Source organism: Sorex araneus, chromosome 6 (assembly GCF_027595985.1).
Source record: "Sorex araneus isolate mSorAra2 chromosome 6, mSorAra2.pri, whole genome shotgun sequence".
Taxonomy (NCBI): domain Eukaryota; kingdom Metazoa; phylum Chordata; class Mammalia; order Eulipotyphla; family Soricidae; genus Sorex; species Sorex araneus.
The window spans coordinates 107,461,988-107,474,805 of record NC_073307.1 but is presented as its reverse complement, the minus strand read 5'-3'; the positions used below and the strand labels follow the sequence as shown (position 1 = coordinate 107,474,805).

General features: G+C 39.8%; 1 pseudogene; it reads left to right on the top strand.

The window, feature by feature from the left end:
* Window positions 1-9,826, top strand: part of LOC129405929 (interferon-induced very large GTPase 1-like) — a 92,661-nt pseudogene extending 82,835 nt beyond the window's left edge.
* Window positions 9,827-12,818: the final 2,992 nt, after the last annotated feature.

Here is a 12,818-nt window from a genome sequence, read left to right as displayed (position 1 = left end):
TTAGTCTCCTACTCTGTTATTTCATATTCCACAGATGAGTGCAATCTATGTCTTTCTCTCTCTGACCCATTTTACTTAGCATGATACTTTCCATGTTGATCCACTTATATGCAAAGTTCATGACTTCATTTTTTTCTAACGGCTGCATAGTATTCCATTGTATAGATGTACCAAAGTTTCTTTAACCAGTCATCTGTTCTAGGGCACTCGGGAATTTACCAGATTCTGGCTATTATAAACAGTGCTGCAATGAACATATAAGTGCAGATGTCATTTCGGCTATAGTTTTTTTGCTTCTCCGGGGTATATTTCCAGCAGAGGTCTGGCTGGGTCAAATGGGAGCTCAATTTTTAATTTTTGATAAGCGTCCATATTGCTTTCCAAAAAGACTGAACAAGTCAGCATTCCCACCAGCAGTGTAGAAAGGTCTCTTTCTCCCCAGCTCCTCTCCCACAGCGGTTGCTTTTGTTCCTTTGGATGTGTGCCATTATCTGTGGTGTGAGGTGGTATATCATGGTTCTTTTGATCTGCATCTCCCTGATGATTAGTGATGTATAGCCTTTTGGCCATTTGTATCTCTTCCTTGGGAAAGTTTCTGTTAATTTTTTCACCCCATTTTCTGATGTGGTTGAATGTTTTCTTCTTGTAGAGTTCAACCAGTGCTTTATATACCCTTGATATCAACCACTTATCTGATGGATATTGGGTGAATATTTTTTCCCATTCCATAGATTGTCTTTGTATTCTGGTCTATCTTTTGCAGTGCAGAAGCTTTTTGGTTTAATGTAGTCCCATTTGTTAATCTCTGTTTCCTCTTGTTTGGTCAGTTGCATGTCATCTTTGAACATACCTTTAGCTTCAATATTGTGGAGGGTTTTGCCGACCTTGTATTTGATGTACCTTATGGATTGTGGACTGATGTTGAGGTCTTTAATTCATTTTGATCTGACTTTTGTGCATGGTCGAGGTCTAAACCCATTCTTTTGCATGTGGTTGTCCAGTTGTGCCAGTACCATTTGTTAAAGAGCCTTTCCTTGCTCCACTTCACATTTCTTGCTCCCTTATCAATTAGATAAGATAATCATCTTATCAATTAGATAGATAATCATCTAATTAGATAATCATACACTTGGGGTTGTGTGTAGGGATATTCCACCCTGTTCCATTAGTCTGAGGCTCTACTTTTCTTCCAGTACCATGCTGTTTTAATTGTTACTGCTTTGTAGTAAAGTTTAAGGTTGGGGAGGGTGATGCCTCCCATCGTCATTTTCCAATAATTCTTTTAGAAATCCATGGGAGTTTGTTGTTCCATATGAATTTCAGAATTGCTTGATCCGTTTCTTTGAAGAATGTCATGTGTATTCTTACAGGGATTGCATTGAATCTGAATAATGCTTTGGGGAGTGTTGTCATTTGGACAATGTTGATTCTCCCTATCCATGAGCAGGGGATATGTTTCCATTTCTTCATGTCCTCTTTTATTTTATGGAGTAGCGTTTTATAGTTTTCTTTGTAGAGGTCCTTTACTTCTTTAGTTAAGCTGATTCCAAGATACTTGATTTTCTGGGGCACGATTGTGAAAGGGATTGTTTTTTCCATGTCCCTTTCCTCTGTCTCATTGTTTGCATATAGGAAGGCCATGGATTTTGGGGTATTGATTTTATAGCCTGCGACTTTACTCTACAAGTCTATTGTTTCTAAGAGTTTCTTAGTACAGGCTTTAGGCTTCTAAAGCCTAAAGATATAGTATCAAATCGTCTGCAAATAGTAAGAGTTTGATTTCTTCCTTTCCTATCTGGATGCCCTTGATATCTGTTTCTTGACTAACAGCTATCCCAAGTACTTCAGTACTATATTGAACAGAAGTGGTGAGAGTGGACATCCTTGTCTTGTCCCTCATCTTAGAAAAAAGGCCCTTAGCTTTTCCCCATTGAGGACAATGCTTGCCATAGGTTCGTGGTAGATGGCTTCAACTATCTTGAGGAAAGTTCCTCCAAAACCCATTTTAGTGAGAGTTTTCATCATGAACGGATGTTGGATCTTGTCAAAAGCTTTCTCTGCGTCTATTGATATGATCATATGGTTTTTATCTTTACTTTTGTTGATATGATGGATTATGTTGATTGATTTCTGAATGTTAAACCATCTTTGTATCCCCGGGATGAATCCCACTTGGTCATGGTGTATGATCTTTTTGATGAGTTGTTCAATACTATTTGCTAATATTTTGTTGAGATTCTTCGCATTGTTGTTCACCAGGGATAGTGGTCTATAATTTTCTATGTTATTGGTGTCTTTGTTTGATCTTGGTATTACAGAGATATGTGCTTCATAGAAACTGTTTGGGAGAGTTCCTGTTTTTTTAATTTTCCTGGAAAAACTTGAGGAGAACTGGCAACAGGTCTTCTTTAAATGTTTGGAAGAATTCAACAGTGAATACATACGGACCTGGGCTTTTGTTTTTGGGGAGATTATTGATTACAGTTTCAATTTTCTTGATATTAATGGGTCTATTCAGGTATTCCAAGTCATCTTGGTTCAGTCTTGGGAAATTGTAGGAATCAGGGAATTCATCCATTTCTTCTAGGTTTTCTTGTTTCATGGCATACAGAGTTTCAAAGTAATCTCTGATGATCTTTTGAATTTCAGTAGTTTCTGTTGTGTTGTTCCCATTTTCATTCTTGATTCGGTTTATTAGGTTTCTCTCTCTCTTTCTTTGTGAGTCTAGCTAGTGGTTTATCAATCTTGTTTTATTTCTCAAAGAACCAGCTCTTGGTTTCATTGATCTTTCGGATTGTTTTCTGGGTCCATATCGTTTATTTCTGCTCTCTTTTTTATTATTTCTTTTCTTCGGTCTGGTTTGGGTTCCTTTTTCTGGTCCTTTTCTAAGGCCTTGAACTGTGAAGTCAAGCTATCTGTGAAGGCTCTTTATTCCTTCCTAAGTAATGCTTGCAGAGCTATAAATTTTCCCTTTAACACAGCTTTAGCTGTGTCCCATAGGTTTTGGTAGCTCATGTCTTCATTCTCATTTGTTTCGAGGTATCTCTTGATTTCTTCCTTGATTTTCTTCCTGACCCACTCATTGTTCAACACTGAGCTTTTTAATTTCCAGGTGTTTGCTTTGATTCTTTGCGTCTGTGTGTGATTAGCTTCTATCTTCAGTGCATCATGGTCTGAGAAGATAGTTGATACAATTCTATTTTTCCAATTCTATTGAGGTATGTTTTGTGGCCCAGTACATGGTCTATTTTGGAAAATATTCCATGTGCACTGGAAAATAATGTGTATTCTTTCTGTTTGGAATGTAAAGACCTGTAGAGGTCTATTAGGCCTCTCTCTTCTATTTCTTCCTTCAGAGTCAGAAGGAAGAAATAGAGTTCGTGAGTTTTAATCTTGTTGATCTATCCAGAGGTGATAAGGCGGTGTTGAAGTCTCCGACTACTACTGTGCTGCTAGAGATGTCCTCCTTAAAGTCTTTTAGGAGTTGTTTTAAGTATTTAGCTGGTCGCTCATTAGGTGAGTATACGTTTAGTAGTGTAATTTCTTCCTGTTGTACATATCCCTTGATAAGTAAAAAGTGATCTTCGCTGTCCCTTCCAATCTTTTTCAACCTGAAGTCTATGTAGTCGGGTACTAGTATGGCCACCCCAGCTTTTTTGAGGGAGTTGTTTGCTTGAAAGATTGTTTTCCATCCTTTGACTTTGAGCCTGTGTTTGCTCTAACCATTCAGGTGTGTTTCTTGTAAGGCAGCAGAATGTTGGGTTTGTTTCTGAATCCATTTTGCCATTCTGTGTCTTTTAATTGGTGCATTTAGGTCATTAACATTGAGAGAGATTATTTTTATGGGGTTTTGTGTCATCTTTCTGTGGGATTTGTTGTTCTTATAGGGTTTTTCCTTGTCTTACAAAAGCCCCTTTAGTCCTTCTTTTAAGTTTGGTTTTGAGTCTATGAAGTTCCTGAGCTGTTATTTATTCCCGAAGTAGTGTATGGTTCCTTGGACTTTGAGTGAGAGTTTAGCTGGATAAAGTATTCTTGGTGAAGTGTTTATTTTGTTGAGTTTTTTCACTATGTCCCACCATTGTCTTTGGGCTCGGAAGGTTTCCTCTGATAGGTGCTGCAAATCTAAGGGGTGCTCCTTTGTATGTGATTTCCTTCTTTGATCTTGCTACTTGCAGAATTGTGTCTCTATCCACAGCATCCATTATTCTGACTATGATATGCCTTGGAGTCTTTTTATTCGGGTCTCTTTTTTGCTGGTACTCTTCAGACTCCTTGGATAAGGATGCCTGCCTTCTCCAGCTCTGGGAATCTTAGCAATGATGTATTTCACTGTGTTTTTTTCACTGGGGTTATTACCCTGTGCTTCTGGTACTCCAATGATTCTTATGTTGTTCCTCTCGAAGTCATCCCCAAGGATTCTGATCTGCTCTATAACCATTTTGAGGTCTTTTGCCATTATTTATTGTTGTCTGTAAGCTCTCTGCAGCTCATCTTCAAGTTCACTGATTCTGTCTTCGGCTGTAGCCATTCTACTGTTGAGGGCACCTACTGAGATTTTTAATTCATCTACTGATTCCTTTATTTGTGTCACTTCTATTCGTAGCTTTGAAGTTACTGCTCTCATTTCTTCCTGCATTTTTTTGGAGGACTATTCCAATGTTTCATTCATATCCTCCCTTAATTTATTGGATGTCTGTTCCATGGTTGCTTTGAGTACGTCGAACCTGTTCAGGATTTCCTCTCTGAATTCTTTGTCTGAGTGGTTATATATGTGGGTAACCCCTGTTGAGGCTTCTGGAATCTTTTCTTCATCCTCTCTTCGTGAAGGGGATTTTCTCTGTTTCTTCATATTGTTATGGAATTATAGGGTTGACACCTTGTAGTTGTCTATCCCTATTTTCTTTTGCTGTAGCCTTTCAGATTTACAGGAATCTCAGAGGAAAGCTTTAGAGGAAAAGCAGAAACAGGCCGAGCAGATACTAAAGGAGTTAAGAGACATGCTGAATGAAGGAAGACAATGACAGGAAGAGGCAGTAAGGAGAAAAAAGGAAGAACTGAGGCAGGCAATGGCGATCCCTAATGAGATTTGGCCATCCCTGGAAAAGTCACTTAAAGAAGTCATAGAAAGCATGCTGAAACAAATCAACCCCAAAGAGCAGACACTGAGTCCCCGACAAAACCTCCCAGCTACAAAGTTGGTGAGCTCGGCCTCTGGAGGGTTGGCCCTGCAGGGAATTTATAAAACTCGCTTCCAAAGTGATCTGCTAGAAAGGAGAGAGGAGCTAGTCAGTGTCCCCAAAGAATTCTCACTCTTTGGGCCTGAACAGGGAACACAGATGGAAACAAAGGAATTTACATCTTCTCAAGAAGAATCCATCTTCACACAGAAAATAGAAAAGCTGGGATTCAGTGCATCTTCCGTAGGCAAAAGCAGTGGATGGGGATGTGGTTTGAAAGCTGGAATAGATTACAGCCAACATTCAGAAACCACGGAAACCAAGCAATTGCATTCTGAGCACTCTTATTTATGCTCCACCAAGTTCATGTATGTTCCGCTGGTCTCCTGTCACTTTCCTCATGATCAACTCCAGCTCTCCAAGGCAGCTGTTCAGGAATTGAAGTGCATTGAAAACCTTCTCAGTCACCTGGAAGGCCCAGATAAAGTCCATGTTCTGAGGAGCAGGACTGAAAATTTCTTCAAAATTTTTGGCTCTCATGCTAATCAGGATCCTCTATATCTAGGAGGAATCTACTGGTGGAAGGCCATTTCACAGGGTTTCAAAAATTAACAACTGATGAAGGTAAAACAGCAGTCAGTAGAAATGCTGAATGCTCACATAAGATGCAGCTATGGTGACTTTGGCATAACTATTGCTGAAGAGGAGATGTGTCATCATCTCATTCTGACACAGCCTCTCAAAACACAGCCTCTAAAACTCTCCAAACCAGGGTACAATTATCTATAATTCAGACAGGTGGCCCACTAGAAACAGTCTTACTCAGTGGAAATCTGGCCTCGTTGCCAGGAATCAAACCTGGTGCGTCATTGACAGGGGACATCAGCTGGTATCCATGTGGGAAATCATTCTGTCCAACCATGAAAATGATTTCACGAATCATTTTCAGGTAGCTAAGTGCCTGATAGAGAATTATAATCACTTGACTGGACTCCCCACTCACATCCAAGCAGGAGAAGATTTGCTGAGTGCTCAAAAGGAGGCTAGGGATTTCCTAGAGACTGTGAAATCCTGGGAGGTATCTGACCCAGAAGAGTAACTTAAGCAACTGATAGATTTATGCAAGTGTTGACCAGGAGAGAAAAAGGATACAACTGCTGGATTAGCATGTGCCTTGCAGATTGGAGTCTGCAGAATTTTCTGGTAAATACTGTCAATTTGTGCAGGAATTCTTCCACTAACAACAATCAATTCATTAAGTCTCAGTTGCGCAGCCTTCTGGATCCTCATATGTACAGTGTGAAAAACTTTCCCCAGAAACAATCCATTATGAAGTGGCTCTTCCAATCAGAATCAGAACAAGAGGACATCAATATCACTTAATTTTCTGAATTAATAAAAGTGCTTAAAGAAACCCAAAGTGGTCTCATGGAAGAAGAGGCCAAATCACAGTCCCCAGAAGTAGTGGAGGAAGCTCAAAGACAGGCTACTCATAAAGTCAGCGCGTCCCTTGGCTTCATCTTGAATCACCTCCGAGAAACACAGCAGCCAGACACACAGCTCTTGCTGCTTTCCATTGCGGTTTGTGTGGAATATAATGTGGTTAACAATACTTTTCAGCATCTTCTGGGGAGTGAGGAATTATCTTTCCTACTGAATGAAATGCAAGCTGCCCATGATAAACATCAGGAACTACAAAATATTTGCAAGTACAGGGCTCAGGCTTTCCTGGTGCTCACAGGGTTGACAGCTATGTGCCTCTAAAACGGGTGCAGCTGTTTTCAATAAGGTCATTGAGAAACTTGGAGACAAAAAGTTGTTTGTTCTCTCCATCCTAGGCATACAGAGTTCAGGGAAATCCACCCTTGTCAATGCTCTTTTTGGGTTACAGTTCACTGTCAGTGCTGGCAGGTGCACCCAGGGAGCCTACATGCAACTCCTCAAGGTGGAGGAGACATTTGCAGAGGAAGTCGGATTTGACTTTTTACTCGTTGTTAACACAGAAGGACTTCGGGCTCCAGAACTAAGCAATAAGTGCCAAAATCATGACAATGAGTTGGCAACTTTTGTTACTGTACTTGCCAACTTGACTCTGATCAATATTTTTGGGGAAAATCCTTCAGAAATGCAAGATATTCTACAAGTAACTGTCCAAGCTTTTCTGAGGATGAAACAAGTGAAAATCTCTCCAAGTTGTCTATTTGTTCCCCAAAATGTAGGGGAAGTTACAGCCAAAGATCAAACCATGGAAGGACGAGGGAGGTTGGAACAGAGACTAGATGAAATGGCAGCTGCAGCAGCTGAACAAGAGCAGTGTTTGGATATCACCTGCTTTAGTGATGCCATTAGGTTTGATGTCGCTACTCAAGTCTGTTATTTTGCATATCTCTGGGATGGCAATCCCCTGATGACCCCTCCTAATCCTCGCTACAGCCACAATGTTCAGAAACTCAAACATCAGATTCTCGAGACTGCCAAACAGCAATCGAGGAGAAGCATTATGAAGATATCAGATGTAAAAATGAGAGTTCAAGATCTGTGGAAAGCCCTATTGAGTAAGAACTTTATTTTCAGCTTCAAGAATACCCAAGAGGTCCTGGCCATGAGCAAATTGGAAACCATGTATAACTGCTGGTGCTGGGACTTAAGGCGACATATACTAGGCTTGTATGACCAACTCATGAACCAGATTCAGAACGGAAAATTACAGACTCTTGGAACAAACATGCTTGAGACTCAAGTTTCAGAACATTATGACAACATCAAGCAAAAAATGGAAAAATATTTTAAGGATGATCCAGACAGTGAAATTCTGATTCAGTGGAAAGAAAGCTTTGAAAATAAGTTAGACCATTTGAAAGACACCCTCATTTCAAATGTCCAAAACAAAGTCAAAGAAATGGCTACTTTAAAAAGAAATCAAGAAAAATTGGACAGCAAAATATCGACTTATGAAGAGGAAATAATGAAAAAAATTCAACAGTTGGCCTTAACTGTCAAGGGCCGAGAGTTAAGTACTGAAAAATTGTATCAAATATTTGATCAACTTTGGAAAACCTGGATCTATGGTGTAACCTCAAAGCAGCATTCTATTAAAGAGCCTGATATTGATAAAGATTCTGAAAATATCCTTTTCCAGTACTTCCACAAAGAGAAAAACATAGCAGACATCATTCAGAATAATTGTGGGGAAAGTTTTCAAATCCAATATGACAAGCATGTCCAAATGAAGAAGAAATATTTTAATTGGAAGACTCTGAGTTTAGAAATTCAAGATAAAGAATCCATAAATGTGACTACTGAATGCATTGTTTCAAAATTTAATTAAACTCTTGACAAAGTTCAGAAGCAGCAGCATGATTATGATTTCAATTATTTCCATGAAATACTGAGAATAATAGATGAGAAGGTGAAATCTGCAATCATCAAGGAAAGATACACTTTTGAAACTGAATATCAAATTGATTTGGCTTTGACTTTATTTAAAAAAGCCTCGAAGACTTTTAAGGAGATACACAGGGTATTCAAAGAAGCAAATGATCCTGTAAACTATCTGGAAAGAAAGAAAGATGAGTTCTTTATGAGTTTTAAGATGTCTTGCGAAGGAGCAACCAACATCAAAACGTCTGTTGATTTTCTGTGGTGCGAACTCATTCCTGCCATCTCTACAACCTTGTGGAGAAGAGCGGTTTGTCAGATGGTTGGGCACATTTCGAGGAACCTGCCCTGAATTCAATGCTAACAGTTCTAACCTGGAGAAACATATCCTCATCTCTTTGGCAGAAGGAGAAAACTTTGATAGTTATTGGCAATATCTACATGATCCACGATCTTTCTTTAAAAGTTTCATGATGAGCCAGGTTCAAAAATATTACTCAGGGGAAGGAAGTAAAACACTGAAGTCATTTTTGAAACAAAATTTAGATGACATCAAGGAAATCATCCGCTCAGCCATCTATGATTCCACAGAAATTGCTAAAGATAGAAACAGCAATGAGACTACATCAGAGTGGCTGAATTTGTTCTGTGATAGGCTTGGGAGTGACCTCGCCTTTCCAAGAAAAGACCTGATAAGCATTGAACACCAAGAGATAAAAGATCTTGCTTTTCTCAAATATGCCATGAGTGGTGCTTTGGATCCTGCAATGGAGGACTTGGAACAAAAATGCTTAAGTACAAATGAGGAGAATATGATACTTGAAATCAGTGACATTCTTTCTGAACATCTCTGTGGCTGCTGGGAACAGTGTCCCTTCTGTGGAGCAATTTGTACAAACACAATCCAAGGACATGATGGAGACCACAGTGCTCTCTTTCATCGTCCAGCAGGTCTCATTGGGTGGAATTGGAGTAAAACAGACCACTTTGTTATTGATTTCTGTACTACTGCAGTAGCAAGTAACTGTAAGTTTTTGGTGGACAATAAATCAGTCCAGTTTAAGACCTATCGACAGGCAGGAGGGGTTTATGCCACATGGAGTATCACTCCAGACTTGTCCACCCAGCCATACTGGAAATGGTTTGTTTGTCACTTCAAATCTAAGCTAGAAGAAAATTGTAAGGTAAAATTTGAAAGTAGGGGCCAAATCCCTGACACATGGCACAAGATCACAAAGAAAAATGTGCTTAATGACTTGAGAAAACAATAATACTCAGCAATCACCATAAAATGTTTTAGTACTATAATAAAATGTACAGTAAGAAAGCAATTCTCAAATAACTCTTACTTACAATTTTAATCTCTATTATCCTTGTGTTTCCAGTAAAAAATCAGAAAGATAGCATTCCAAGAGCTGGATATTACAGCAATACCACTTCTGGGAATATATCCTAGAGAGGCAAAAAAGTACAGTCGAAATGACTTCTGTACTTATATGTTCATTGAGGCACTGTTTACAATAGCCAGAATCTGGAAAAAACAGAGTGCCCCAAAACAGATGACTGGTTAAAGAAACTTCGGTACATCTATACAATGTAATACTATGCAGATGTTAGAAAAAATGAAGTCATGAACTTTGCATATAAGTGGATCAACATGGAAAGTATCATGCTAAGTGAAATGAGCCAGAAAGAGAGGGACATACGTAGAAAGATTGCACTCGTCTGTGGAATATAAAATGGCAGAGTAGGAGATTAATACCCAAGAATAGTAGTATATAATACCAGGAGGTTGGCTCCATGACTTGGAAGCTAGCCTCACACGCTGGGGGAAAATTATCCCAGATAGAGAAGGGAACACCAAGTAAAATGTGATTGGAAATTCCGAGCGGGGAGGGAGATGCACGCTGAAAGTAGACTAGAGACTGAACATGATGGCCACTCAATACCCCTACTGCAAAACACAACATCCAAAAGGAGAGAGAGAGAACAAATTGGAATGCTCTGCCACAGAGGCGGAGTGGGGTGGGGGGATGGGACAGGGGGTGGGAGGGATACTGGGTTCATAAGTGGTGGAGAATGGACACTGGTGGAGGGATGGGCTCTCAAACATTGCATAAGGGAAAAACAAGCACGAAAATGTGTGAATCTGTAACTGTACCCTCACTGTGACTCACTATTTAAAAAATAAATTATAAAATAAGAGCTGGATATTATCTTTTAAATCACTGCTTTTCCATTTTATCTCAACTCATAGAACAAAAATAAATTACTAAAAACATAAACATGACAAAATCTTTTTAAATAGGTTCTTCCATGTCAAACTATTGTTCTGCAAGCCATGTTAATTCTAATACATCTAATATCATAAAATTTTTCAGAGCAGGCAATTTTAAAACTGTTAAGAAAATAACTACGGATTGCTATAAAATTGAAAAATTGCTTCATATTTATATCACAAACCATACAGATTTGCCGGACACTGCAATTTAACTTTTTGTTTTAGTTTTGTCTTCACACTTGAAAGTTGCTAACACCTAAATTAAAAAGTCCACAGAAAACTTATGATTCTGAAAAATAAAGTGCAGTGTTATTTACAAAATATTTTAAAAGAGAGTAGAGTGCTACTTAAAAACCGTCTGTCCTGGAGAGTTTGGTACCACCAGCAGGTCAATCTGTAAGCAGTGGCAAGTGGGTCAGCAGTCTGATGGTGCCTTCAAGTTTCCTGGTACCCCAAAATTACCACTGTGCCTCTAACTGACCAAAACAACTAGTGACCAAGTTTTTTGAGAAATTAAATGGCCAAAATAGGTATGTGGAAGTCATAACCACAAACCACCTCTGGCTAAGCTATTCAGCTCATTTATAGGCCTTGCTTCAGAGACCCATAAATAAATCTCAAAAAGAATCAGAGTTGCAGTTAATCCTTGACCCACACAAGGCTGAACATAGCACGGTAAATCACAATGGGGGGTGGGGGAAACACAGCCCCTAGCAGCTCCTTGCTTCCACATTAGAAAATCATCACTTCCATTATAGAATAACATCACATGAGGCTGACACCCAAGGACAGTAGATACAAGGCCAGAAGGATTTCCCCATAGCTGGAGGACTGCTTCATGAGCGGAGGGGAGAAGGCAGATGGAATAGAAAAGGAATCACTAAGAAAAGAATGGCTGGAAGAAGCAGTTGGGATGGGAGATGCATGACTAAAGTAGATAATAGAAAAAAAACATGATGACTTCTCAGTGTCTCTGTTGCAAGCCATAATGCCCAAAAGGAGAGAGAGAGTATGGGGAATATTGTCTGCCATGAAGGCAGGGAAAGGGTGGGAAAGGGGGTTATACCCAGGTGGTAGGGAATGTGCACTGGTGGAGGGATGGGTGTTTGATCATTGTGAGATTGTAACCCAAACATGAAAGCTTGTAGCTATCTCACGGTGATTCTAAAAAATAAAAGAAAAGAAAAGGAAAAAAAAATCACGACTTCCTTATACTCCTGGAAGCACCATCAGTCACCCCCATCAACTTACTTCAGCACCACCATGTAAGCTCTCCTTCCAGCCCTGCTTCAGAGACCCATAAATAAGTCTCAAAAGAGACCAGAAGCAGCAGTTAATCTTGGACCTGTGCAAGGCTGAACAGACTGGGGTAAATCGCAAGGGGCAGGTCAGCCTGGTGCCAGCCCAAGCAGAGTCCCTGGCAGCCACTTGCTTCCCCAATCCAAAATCACCACCATGCCCCCATCTGGATTCCAGTATCTCGGGACAGATCTCACTGAGATATAATCTGCTGAAAATTTGGACATGTGGGGTTTTTTTGTTATTTATTTTTAAATTTTTATGGATGAATCACCTTGAGGTACAGTTACAAACTTATGAACTTTCATGTTTGCATTTGGTTTACATCCATCCACCAATGCCCATTCTCCTCCACCAATGTTCCTAGTATCCCTCCCAACACCCCCAACCCAACCCCATGAGTCGGGATGAGCTACCTCCCCACACCTCCCTATACTGCCATAAGCCTCGACAGTCACATCCATACTTCAAGGCTGTCATTCAGTTAAAAGAGCTACTCAGGCCTTACCTTCCTGATAAAAATACTGAAATCCCTGAACAAACACAATGCCCTCTCCATACCTATTTTGCAAACCATGAGGCACAAAAGAAGAGAGAAAAAGAAGAAAAGTGCCTGCCAGAGAAGCATGCTAGTGCAGGGAGGGTATCAGGGGATGGTGGGAAGAAAACAGGGAATATTGGTG